This window comes from Schistocerca cancellata, chromosome 9 (assembly GCF_023864275.1).
Source record: "Schistocerca cancellata isolate TAMUIC-IGC-003103 chromosome 9, iqSchCanc2.1, whole genome shotgun sequence".
Taxonomy (NCBI): domain Eukaryota; kingdom Metazoa; phylum Arthropoda; class Insecta; order Orthoptera; family Acrididae; genus Schistocerca; species Schistocerca cancellata.
Window position 1 is genome coordinate 185,576,708 of NC_064634.1, and position 12,278 is coordinate 185,588,985.

Here is a 12,278-nt window from a genome sequence, read left to right on the forward strand (position 1 = left end):
GTGCTGGAGGAGATGCTGGTGGATGCGTCGGGAGAGGACGGATTCCAGGACATTGCTGAAGACCGAGGTAAGGCTGATCGGGCGGTAGGAGGAGACAGCGTATGGCGGTTTGTCGGGTTTGAGGAACATCAGGATCCAGAAGGTTTCCCACAGGTTGGAGTAGAAGCCGGTGGACAAGACCACATTATAAAGTATGGCCAGAGTGGAGAGGAAGGAGGCCGGAACTTCACGGAGGTGACGATAGGTAACACGGTCGTGTTGCGTTTCGTGTGGAGTGTAGATATATCTTGAGTAGTAATCGGGGCATTGAGTTTGGTGTGTGTAATTTTGTCCAAGTGGTGGAAACCAGGAGCGAGTGGAGCGGCAGAGGTGTCAGTTCGATTGCGGACATCAGGGAAGAGGGAATAATTGAACTGGGGATTGTAAGGGAGAGTAAAGACACCGGAGAGGTAAGAAGCAAAATGGTTGGCCTTACTAAGGTTATCAGGAAAGACACTCACGATCGTTACAGCTTGTATTTAAAGCAAACCTTGCGTGCCTGCTCATAGTGTCGATACTAGCGCCACTCTTACGCGACTGGCGCGAGATTTGAATAGACGTCATCTTCCAGATGTAGAAATATGGCTACCAACTTTCATTTTTGATGTACAGCTCCTTCTCGATGTTGGCATTTTTTTGGTTCTGTGTATTTAGCTCGCACATTACTGTATAGACGATGACTGTACACCATGAGTTAACTCATTGAACTATCTGGCTCCTATTTAGAACCACCATGATCCTATATCTGCTGTCGGAGACAGGACTATGTGTTCTGGGACAGCAACATGTCATTGTTGAAATATTACTTATTAAAAAGAATCAGCATCACGTGTCTTTAATCATTTCTGTACGAGTTACTTTCAGGAGGAACTCGTGGAAGATAGTATTCTCTTTGATTTGTTTAAGGCGTTTAGCTGTATGGGCATAACTCGTAACATAACGGACTTAGGGGAAAAATTTCGTCTACGGCTTCTTACATACGTGGCAACAGGGAGCGAATCAAAATCTGACTCGTGGTGTAGTGAAGTACAGGTTCTCAAGGGTTTTGTTCTTCATTCACTGCTTTTCTGAATATCATGTTTAACACAAAGTTGCTGCTAGACTTGGAAGAATTTCTAAGACACAATTGAGCAAAATATGTTACGTGGATATGGGGCCGTATACACTTTCTTTATTTGTACATATTTCCGTAATAAATTAACCATGGGAAACACACAGCAACAGAGCATACCAGTGTAGCACATGGAACTCTTCCTCGCGTGGAATGTTGAGAATGCTATCGGTTACTACAAATACGTGCATCAATCTCCCATCATATTGAATTCCGTATACGCTCACATATTGTGTCAGTTTTCGAGTATAATGACAAAAAAACGGCTACTGTACTGAAGAACATTCTATTGAGTACAAAACATCGACAAAATTATGTACATTTTTTTTATGTTTTTACCTGTAAGCTGTACCTGCATCAAAAATAATTGCTCTGGTTACATTAAAACGCGGAAGATACGAAATCAACTAATTTTTATTATTTATAAAATGAAATTTGTATTTTGTAAGGATATAAAATACACACTGGGCTAACACTGTACAATGCCTGGCTCTAATTATGTGCAAATAAACCAAACAAAATACAAAGAGAAGTCGTCGCCTCCGAGTTTCTCTCACACATCCATTTATGTTTTACTCTCTACAAATGCAACCAGTACTACCGGTAATCCTATCATTTGCTATGTCCTGTACCAAAGCTATCGAACAGTAGGTTTGGTAGAGCGCGACTCTAGTTCGAGGTAACGGTTCTCAACTCTGGAAACCAGGCAATAGCACCGTATGATGAAATGTGGTAAAAATTGTTTTGTTATGTGGCTGTCGAAACACAAGGCGTAAGGATGGGGATTTATTACTTCTATTATTGCACACGGTTCTGTAGCTCAGGTGATTTCAGAAACGCAGCAAGGTTTTGGTGAAACCATTCGATAGAATGCCCCAGAACCCTAGGAAAATATGATACATGAAGAAAGCGTTGAACAGCACAGGCATAAATTTGTGTTGTTTGCTACACCTGGATATATCCTGTGCACACACGCACTCACTGATACACTCCCATATCCGGGATCTCAAGTGTTTTAGCGACCTGTCTAACATTCATTATCAAGAGATAAGCAAATGAATCTGTTACCAACTGCACACGAAGGCCATGAAAGTAAAAATAACCTGACTGAATGTGAATGTATGTTTCAAATGCAGATAACTTTGGTGTATGCTTCAAAATATTACAGGGTTGAACTATCGCAACCAATACAGTGCAGCCATTCTGTTACTATGAACGCTGTGCTGTGTCTGAAACACTCGTCTCGCTTATATTTGTTACGAATGACATGCAGAGCGGTTTTAATATACAAAGATCCCCATTTGAAGCTTCTGATGGAGTACCCCTCTGCTTGAGCCTTCTTGTACGTTCTTTGAAGCTGCTACTTAGAATAAATCTTTATCCACGTACTTAACCATCAGTTCAACTATAGATCCAGAATCAGCGGAAGTAAAGGACACTAATTAATAATAATATTAAAACTATCAATAGAAGAAAATTACTACATACAAAATGATATAGTGGAAGGGAAAACGTAATAAACGAAAACACAACACTTTGCAACAACACACTCTATGCCGCTCTAAGAGAACTGACACAGGTCACAGAACAGGGAAAACACACACACACACACACACACACACACACACACACACACACACACACACAGAATCACTACCCTGTAACACACAGATACATAAATCAGGAACATCAGTCGTCTGAACTCCCGCTACAATTTTCATAACCTTCACGCATAATGAGATACATTTCTCGCGACACCGGCGAACAGCAAGATGGCGCAATGTTTTGGATAACAAATAAGGTACGAAAGTTATGTTCTTCTGTGGTAAAAAATAGCAGGAAGCTGTCCAATAAACGTGACCACATGGTAGACTACGTAACAACCTAGTAAACATCGAAACTGCATCCACAACACTACCCCAGTTCCAATTGTACGTATAACGCTGACATCCACAAGTTCACCTTTTTGCAGTAATTTACTAATAGCCACTTACACTGTTAAAGATTACATGATGTATGTCGAGAAAACCGGCAACAAATAAACTCAGAAAATATGCCGGAAACAGCGGCAACAATCGTAAAACCGTGAGGTGACGTACAATTAATACTGTAGTATCAAGTTATTCAGAGAAAACAATATTTAAAACCAAACAGTGCACATGTAAAAAGTTTTGCAATTTCTGCATGTTTTAGAATCAAAGAAAACGCTGATGATGGCGACATTTGTCGCTGAAACTATTTTGGGAATAAACATTTAAGGAAAGTGCTTTGCATCAAGACGTACCCTCAGTCCCATAGTGTTATTTTAGAAAGACTTTAACTGATCGTGCCATCTTTATTTGCTAATGATTGATATACAAGATGTAACAAGAAGGTACTAACATAGGTTCAGGATACGCTCATTACACATGAAAGAAGAAAAAATATTGCATGGTTATGGGTGCCGAAAAGCTTTATTTGCATATCAGAACTCATTTTCTATAGCCGATAATAGTAGATCAGTTATTGTAAGTTTTCACAGTGGGCACATACGGACTACCCCCGAAATTGTTGAAGCATGTCATCAACAAAGTATTTCTTTAACGTTTGGGTTGACATTATTAGTATTAGGGTGTCATATTCTCCCATTCAAGCTTAATGTACTGACTTACAACGCTCCATTGGAAAGTACATGATCTGCTAGAAAATGCATGGTTTTCAGTGCGATGAAGCACGCCATTCATGCAGAATGCAATTCCTCTCATTTCAGTGATAGTGCTTGTTGGATTTTAAACAACAGAGTTCATGACTGATGGACAGAAAGAAAACGATTATTTCGTGGCCACCATGAGCTCTGGACCTAAACCTACTAGTCACTTATTTGTGGGGTTTTTGAAAATACTACTGATTAAAGGCAAGAATTTTCTGTTTTTATTGGTAAGTGCGAAAGCTATACTTGAATAAGAGATACATGTTTGATTTAAGCTCGCTGAAGTATTGAAGCGATGCTTGATATGTATTGGTTTTGCCGTGTTCAAGCACTATATAATATATCTGTATTGATTCCTTATTCTTATTACAACATCCCTCTGTTTCACGTTGCAAATCAACAAATTTGCAATATAAAATTTCGAATTAAGTATTGAAAATTTGAGTTTTGCTATATTCGCCTTATTTTTAAGTAACAGACAGGATGATAACTACATAGAACGAAGTGGTCCACATTTTACTCAACCCTTTAGATACACTCAGTTTCTTACTGTTCACTGCTTCCAGTTTCTAGGGGACTCTTGGGAGACAAGCGATCTAAATGAGGCAATACACCTAACGTACAGGTAATGCTGCTAGGAAAAATACCGTTGTCTCTGCTTACTTACTATAATACACGGCAGCCTACGTTAGTTTTACAACTTTACTTGGAACCCACAGACGTGCTTCGCCACAATTGACACCCTACTTGTGTCTTCCAACAGCGGTATGTATCATCGACTTGCTAATGATTAGTTTCTCTGTCGAAACATTGCAGTGGTTATGCAAGACAATCCGAAGCCCCATATGATCGCCCGAACTGCAGACTTGTGTTCAGTATCAAGCTTCGGTACTCTCTGACTGTGAATGATGAGCCAGTGCTGTGTACTAAACTCGCCAGTGAAATTGTTAGTCATCCCCTGAAAATAGAACAGTGGTCGCTTTGTAGCGTATATGTGGTATATAACTGGTACCAGACGGTCATGTGACCCTTCATAGATACGGCAGTGAAGTGATTTGTATGTGATTGTCGCTTATGTAGAATTATCTACATCTACATCTACATCCATACTCCGCAAGCCACCTGACGGTGTGTGGCGGAGGGTACCTTCAGTACCTCTATCGGTTCTCCCTTCTATTCCAGTCTCGTATTGTTCGTGGAAAGAAGGATTGTCGGTATGCCTCTGTGTGGGCTCTAATCTCTCTGATTTTATCCTCATGGTCTCTTCGCGAGATATACGTAGGAGGGAGCAATATACTGCTTGACTCTTCGGTGAAGGTATGTTCTCGAAACTTTGACAAAAGCCCGTACCGAGCTACTGAGCGTCTCTCCTGTAGAGTCTTCCACTGGAGTTTATCTATCATCTCCGTAACGCTTTTGCGATTACTAAATGATCCTGTAACGAAGCGCGCTGCTCTCCGATGGATCTTCTCGATCTCTTCTATCAACCCTATCTGGTACGGATCCCACACTGCTGAGCAGTATTCAAGCAGTGGGCGAACAAGCGTGCTGTAACCTACTTCCTTTGTTTTCGGATTGCATTTCCTTAGGATTCTTCCAATGAATCTCAGTCTGGCATCTGCTTTACCGACGATCAACATTATATGATCATTCCATTTTAAATCACTCCCAATGCGTACACTAATGCGTGCTAAGATGCGTCGACGTATAGACCTAGAAGAGAGATAGAGTGTATGAATATGTCGGTGACCACACTGTGAATGAAAGTGCCCGATCAGTGGGAGTATCAACGTCTCACAAGGATAGTGTACCAGTCGCAGTTGTATAACACGGTTAAAGGACTGTCTCTGGAAAGATCCTAGCCGACATGGATCAGAGACAACCACCTTCGTCAATGACAATCGATTTCAATCTCGACAGGAACCGCTGCTCTTAGTGAATGGAACTTCATCTCAAACAATTTCCTAATAATGATACACGAAGAAGCTGCACGCGGTGGAAATTCGGGGTCGGGTACGTCACTAATGCCGACGGCTCATAGTGGCACATGAATCTGGACGTCTTCAGTGGCCAAACAACGTTGAAACTCGACAGTAGCTGACTGGAGGTGTATAGCGTGGTCCTTAAAGCCCTTTTCAAATGAAGTTGTCGAATGCACTGACGGTCCAATGAGACGTTCAACGCTTCGCGCGTGGAGCCGTATGAGCCTACACACTCAGACTGCCGTGAAGATGAACGAGGGAGTTTATTTCAACATTGTCGCGTTGCTCTTTCGTCTACATCTTCAAGACGAGTGAGCTGTGGACACTCCCATCTGCAGCCGGCCGGGGTGGCCGAGCGGTTCTAGGCGCTTCAGTCCGGAACCGCGCGAGCGCTACGGTCGCAGGTACGAATCCTGCTTCGGGCATGGATGTGTGTGATGTCCTAAGGTTAATTAGGTTTAAGTAGTTCTAAATTCTAGGGGACTGATGACCTCAGAAGTTAAGTCTCATAGTGCTCAGACCCATTTGAACCATTTGAACTCCCATCTGCCAAGATGACAGCAGTGATGTTGACAAGCCGGTGCATATACACACCATACCGCACTTCCACTTTCCCGCTAAATTATCCGACATTAAAACCACAGAAAATCCTTAGGATAGCGAGTGAAACTTAGCAATCAGCATCTCCACTCTGCAGGATCTAAATATCCAATAAACCATTGACTCTTTAAGGAATCTAACTCCTACATGTAAAACAGCTTCAGACGTCTGATTACTTTCAAAATGAGTCAATGTAATAAATATTTGACTTTTAGCATGTGAACTGGTGAAAGTTCATAAAAAGTTTGATATTATCTTCAAAGTTTGTTGGAAGTTGCTGAGTGCTCTCATTATCATCGCACTTTGTGACTAGAGTTAGGGTAATCAGCGTTCCGTATTAAGCAAAGGCTAGTTTTTTCGCGCCTAAGCGCACGTCTGTGTGACGTCAGTAGTGTACAGGGCTATTACAAATGATTGAAGCGATTTCATAAATTCACTGTAGCTCCATTCATTGACATATGGTCACGAGACACTACAGATACGTAGAAATACTCATAAAAGTTTTGTTCGGCTGAAGCCGCACTTCAGGTTTCTGCCGCCAGAGCGCTCGAGAGCGCAGTGAGACAAAATGGCGACAGGAGCCGAGAAAGCGTATGTCGTGCTTGAAATGCACTCACATCAGTCAGTCATAACAGTGCAACGACACTTCAGGACGAAGTTCAACAAAGATCCACCAACTGCTAACTCCATTCGGCGATGGTACGCGCAGTTTAAAGCTTCTGGATGCCTCTGTAAGGGGAAATCAACGGGTCGGCCTGCAGTGAGCGAAGAAGAGGTTGAACGCGTGCGGGCAAGTTTCACGCATAGTGATGCGAAAGATTCAGTGTTTAAACCTCCTCTACCAAGAAACGTGCCAGAACTGCGAGCTCGCATCAACAATGATTTCGACCTCATTGATGGGGACATGCTGCGCCGAGTGTGAGAGGAACTTGATTATCGGCTTGATGTCTGCCGAATCACTAAAGGGGCACATATCGAACATTTGTGAATGCCTAAAAAAACTTTCTGAGTTTTTGTATGTGTGTGCAAAGCATTGTGAAAATATCTCAAATAATAAAGTTATTGTAGAGCTGTGAAATCGCTTCAATCATTTGTAATAACCCTGTAGTATTACTGTCGGCAGACAGTAAAGTCATGACGCCTGAGGCCCATGTGAAACTGCAAAATATTTCGTCGTAGTTGTTCGGAAATGGATGCAAAACAGTTAATCGCCTGTACAACAGCATATGTCCGTAGCGAAATCATTGGTTGAAAACAGAGAGAAATGGAAACAATTGTGACTGAAACCGTGAGTAGGAAGAAGAGAAGCTCAAAGTGTTCACTAGAATTTGCTTTGTGACTATGGATGAACAAAAATTTCAGTTTGCCCTCATGAAAGTGGCCCTAAGTATTTGCATACAAAATACTCATTTAAGAGATACAATTTCATAATTTCAATCATCCTAATTTATGTTTCTAGAAAGCCTGCTACTGTGTCATTTATGTTTTAAATAATTAAACACTGAATTAGTTACGTCTTTTCTCATACTTAATATGACGCGTTTCGAGAATTTATTCTCATTATCAAGATGAAATATTCATATAGGTATTTTATGTGATGTTTGTATGTGTGTTTTTCTGCTTGTCTTACCCTGAAGTTGGTTTTTGTGGTCTACTGCAGTCTCAAGTCGTGAAAAAATACATAAGTGGTGCAGTATATCATTATTTAAATCATGAATGCTATTTTCGCTAAAAATGGCTTCTTGGTTAGGGTAAGACTGTTAGCAAAATGCGAAAGCAATTCCAGCTTGCAGTATACCCGTAGCACTCGAATCCCACAGTGCACCGTTTTACGTATTATTCCTGAAACAGGTTAACCACTTAAGGGATTTATGTAGGTTAAGTTAGGTTATATGGAATACACATAAATACACATTTATTTAACTTATGCACAATTTGAATACACTTGGCTTTTCACATCTGCATCTGCGTCCATATCGTTTTTTTTCGTATGTAAGCTTAACATAATTTACAGTGCTGCCATTTCGGATGGAACTGATTGTTGCAGCTATTCAAACCGCTTATTACAGTTTTTGTAGTCAGCGTGCTTTATGTTATGAAGAATTTAGTATTCTTCATACTTTCTAGTGATCACTGTGGTGGTGGTCACACACAACACATACTTCGTCATTTTATAGCTCAAATGCACTAAAACAAGCGAAGCAACCTGTACACAATGGTAAACTTGTTTTGCTGTGTTGGTTAGGCCTTCGCTTTAACTTTTATCGAAGACATTGACTAAATGTTTTCCTACTACACTAAGAGAGATTTGACTAAAGGACATTGAGAACTATTAATCGATGAACACGAACATTACACTGATGATATCAGACAGTCGTGCGCTTAGCCCTTTATTTATCGTAGGCCACGATGCCAATATTTATGACGTCATGTCTTCTTAACTGTATCTTTCAATGATATAATTTTGCCTAAATTCAGTGGTATATAGGGACAGTGTCTGTTAAATGAGTTGTGAATAGAGTTAGTCGTAAAGAAGCACTAAACAGAAAGGTCATGCCTTATGCTGTAGTTTTGGTGCAAATGGTGAAAATGTAGTAAGCGATAGTCTTGTTTCCTTTGATCATTTTCCGGGGGTGTCAGCGAGAATAAATTTTGGAAAAATTTGAAATTATTTGCAAAGTTTGTTGCAAGTCAGTTAGTAATCTCATTCTCAAATACTGAGAGAATATAGTATGCGTAATCTGCGAGCCATACGTTACGCTGCCTCAAGAGAGAAATACAGTTCTTAACTGTAGTACACGCCTTATTGTATTAAACACTTAACATGACACTTCTTCATGAAGAGACTTTTATAGCGCTTTAAAATTTTCAATTCGTTTACTAATTACGTGAAACACTGCCTGAAAAACCCGGCATTGCCTGAGTATTTATTTATATCTGTATCCCAGACTTCGTATGTATGGATTTGATTTTCGACGGATGAAGCTTCTTTGTATATAACATTTGAAGTAGTATGATTGGGGACATGAACAAAGGTCTTCTTTGCTCCACTTTCTTGGTAGGGAGCCATGCAGAATAGGCAGTGTGAGAAGCAACTGACACCAAGATCCATGGCCTCAACACGCAGAGCCTTACCCTGTGCATAGTTTATGGTTGTGACGTAACATAACCTTACTGAAAATTGTAGACGTTTAAAGTGAAATGGTAAATTGTCAGCAATCAGTCCTTAAGCCTCTGTGAGTGAAGCGTTCTGAGAGGCGAGATAATGGCATGGCACTCTCTATCAGAGTTATGTCTCGCGCCTCCCATTTCAGAAGGAATTTCGAAAATGCGAGTTAAGCCCCAAAGTTTTCGAGCCACAATGAGTGCTCCTCTGCCTTGGATTCTTGACACCGCATAATCTTTAACCTTTTAGCCGTGCTGGTGTATTGAGAACGACTCACTGATATTTTTATTCGTAAGCGAAACGAAATCAAATTGTAATGAATAGGCACCCGTATCACTAAGAAAACCCAATAAATTTGTTTTTCCTAGCAAATAAAGTAACAATCCCCACTGGATTATTGAGAGCTATGGTCATTAGTATTTTAGCCATTCTGGTGTACTAAGAACGACTCGACCGTTTTAGGCATTTTTATTCGTAAGCAAAACAAAATCAGAATGTAATGAGCAGGCACCCATATCACAAAGCAAACTTAATAAATTCGTTTTCCGTAAAAGAAAATGTAAATAAAAGCTAACGAACGAAGCAATTTTTTAACACACAAGGTGAAATCAGTAAATCGATATATCCTAGCCAAGTAAATTGAACGGTAGTTTGTATCTATAGAGATAAGATTACGGCTCTTAATTGTCACTGACGGAAAACCCAGAAAATACATCCGTCACTGAGTTAGAAAAGCTAACAGCGCCATCTGTTGGTTTTTTTCTGTACTATGCCGTGATAATTAAACATCCATACCGCTAAGCTGAGGAGACGACTTTAGATAAAACATTAATTACGATTTTTTTCCTTGTTCCGACTGTGATTAAATGAAGCCTGTACGTTGCCCCAAGCTACGCTCAAGCTATCTGTAAAAACCCCATGAAAATTGGTCTAAAAGTTTTCACTACTAGACAACAGACAGACACGACGGATTTACAGTTGCATTATTAGCATTGTTAATAGTACAGAAGGCTGCTGATCAGTTTTTTGTTGGCTCTTGGAGGCACCCTGAAACTGGTATAGCGCACCGTGAACTGTGAACCGTGGATCAAGAACCATGAACCATGAAATGGGTTAGCAGTTTAATTATACAGATGGCACACCTGAAGAATGTGGCATCTCTTCTTAATGGAACTTGGGTAATTACGAAGGCTAGAGGAGGTATGACACGATGTTACAGTGATATCTCCTGGGGTTCGGCTTGGTGTGCTTATGTACGTTATACGGGGTGTAACTGGTATATTTTTATGTCTTGTACCTTAATACGTACACACATCAGTGTGTTGGTGGCTTTTTTTCTCTGTATCGAACAGTCTTTCCACAAACATATTACAAACTTCATGACCTGACGTTTTCTGCACTACTGTAACTACTTAGTGGACCACGACACTCAGTACAGACTGACCGTTTTTGGCCACTCATCCACACTGAAACACCTGACCTGCTGCCCAGGAGAAAATAAGCAATAGTAACTTGCCACATGTACTTGGAAGTACTACCCAACCTAAAAATATATCATTTCTAATAGCTATAATCATTAGTCAGTTTGGTTGGTTGATTTGGGGGTGTAGACCAATCAGCGAGGTCATCGATCCCATCGGATTAGGGAAGGAAGTCGGCCGTGCCCTTTCAAAGAAACCATCCTGGCATTTGCCTTAAGCGATTTAGTGAAATCACGGAAAACCTAAGTCAGGATGGCTGGACGCAGGTTTGAACAATCGTCCTCCACAAATCGAGTCCACTGTGCTAACAACTGCACCACCTCGCTCGGTATTAGTCTGCAAATGACGTCAGTATTGATGTAATGTTCAGTACACTGCCCTCAGTTAGCAACAGAAATATCTGCAATTATACTCGTTGAACTTTATATTTACTACATGGTTTAACAGTTTGTGATACAGCTGTAGTTGAATTTCCTCAAAGCCGGTATTGCCACTGGGATAAATGAATTTATCATGCCCATACATCCAATGACAGAGAGACAACAATAAGTGGAGGATAATTAGCAATGAGCAGTAATTAAGTCAGAAATTAATAGTTTCACTAACCTTAAATGGTCTGGTGCACAGGTTGAACCACTACGGGCGCCTCCTGCGGACGATGTAACAGGCGCTCACACGGCACTCGCACGTATGGAAACTTTTAAGATACCGCTCAGTAGCTGTTATCGGAAATGCCAAAGAGCAGCTATGATGACAGATAAGCAGAGATTAGGTAATAATCCCAAGCTGTATCGGAGGCGACTCGAGCCTCCGATAGCTGCGTATCCGCATCTGAAAAGCGTAGGAGGTGTCGAGTGCAAACAACAGAAGCCCATACGTAAAACGCAGTCATAGACTGTCATTAAAATTGTATAAGATGCACGGATTTTCTCACCGTGTTAAGCCTCACGGGTGTGTTATTAAATTCTAAAGTACTCAGATAGTGTGGAACATCTGCAACGATAACCTGGTTATACGCCCAGCATGTTCCTCACGTTTCCAACCGAGTTAATATTCGAGACTCTGAATTTAATATGCAAGTATTTATTGTAAATACACTACTGGCCATTAAAATTGCTACACCACGAAGATGTGCTACAGACGCGAAATTTAACCGACAGGAGGAAAATGCTATGATATACAAATGATTAGCTTTTCAGAGCATTCACAC

At 40.8% G+C, this 12,278-nt stretch overlaps 1 protein-coding gene across 1 annotated transcript in view; it reads right to left on the reverse strand.

Annotated features, from left to right (window-relative positions):
• The window catches only part of LOC126101005 (alpha-tocopherol transfer protein-like), a 67,998-nt gene extending 56,189 nt beyond the window's left edge, over window positions 1-11,809 (reverse strand). Inside the window, exon 1 of the mRNA XM_049911671.1 lies at window positions 11,675-11,809. The gene's annotated coding sequence lies outside the window, so the exon portion shown is untranslated. The remainder of the gene's footprint in view (window positions 1-11,674) is intronic.
• Between the last annotated feature and the right edge of the window lie 469 nt (window positions 11,810-12,278).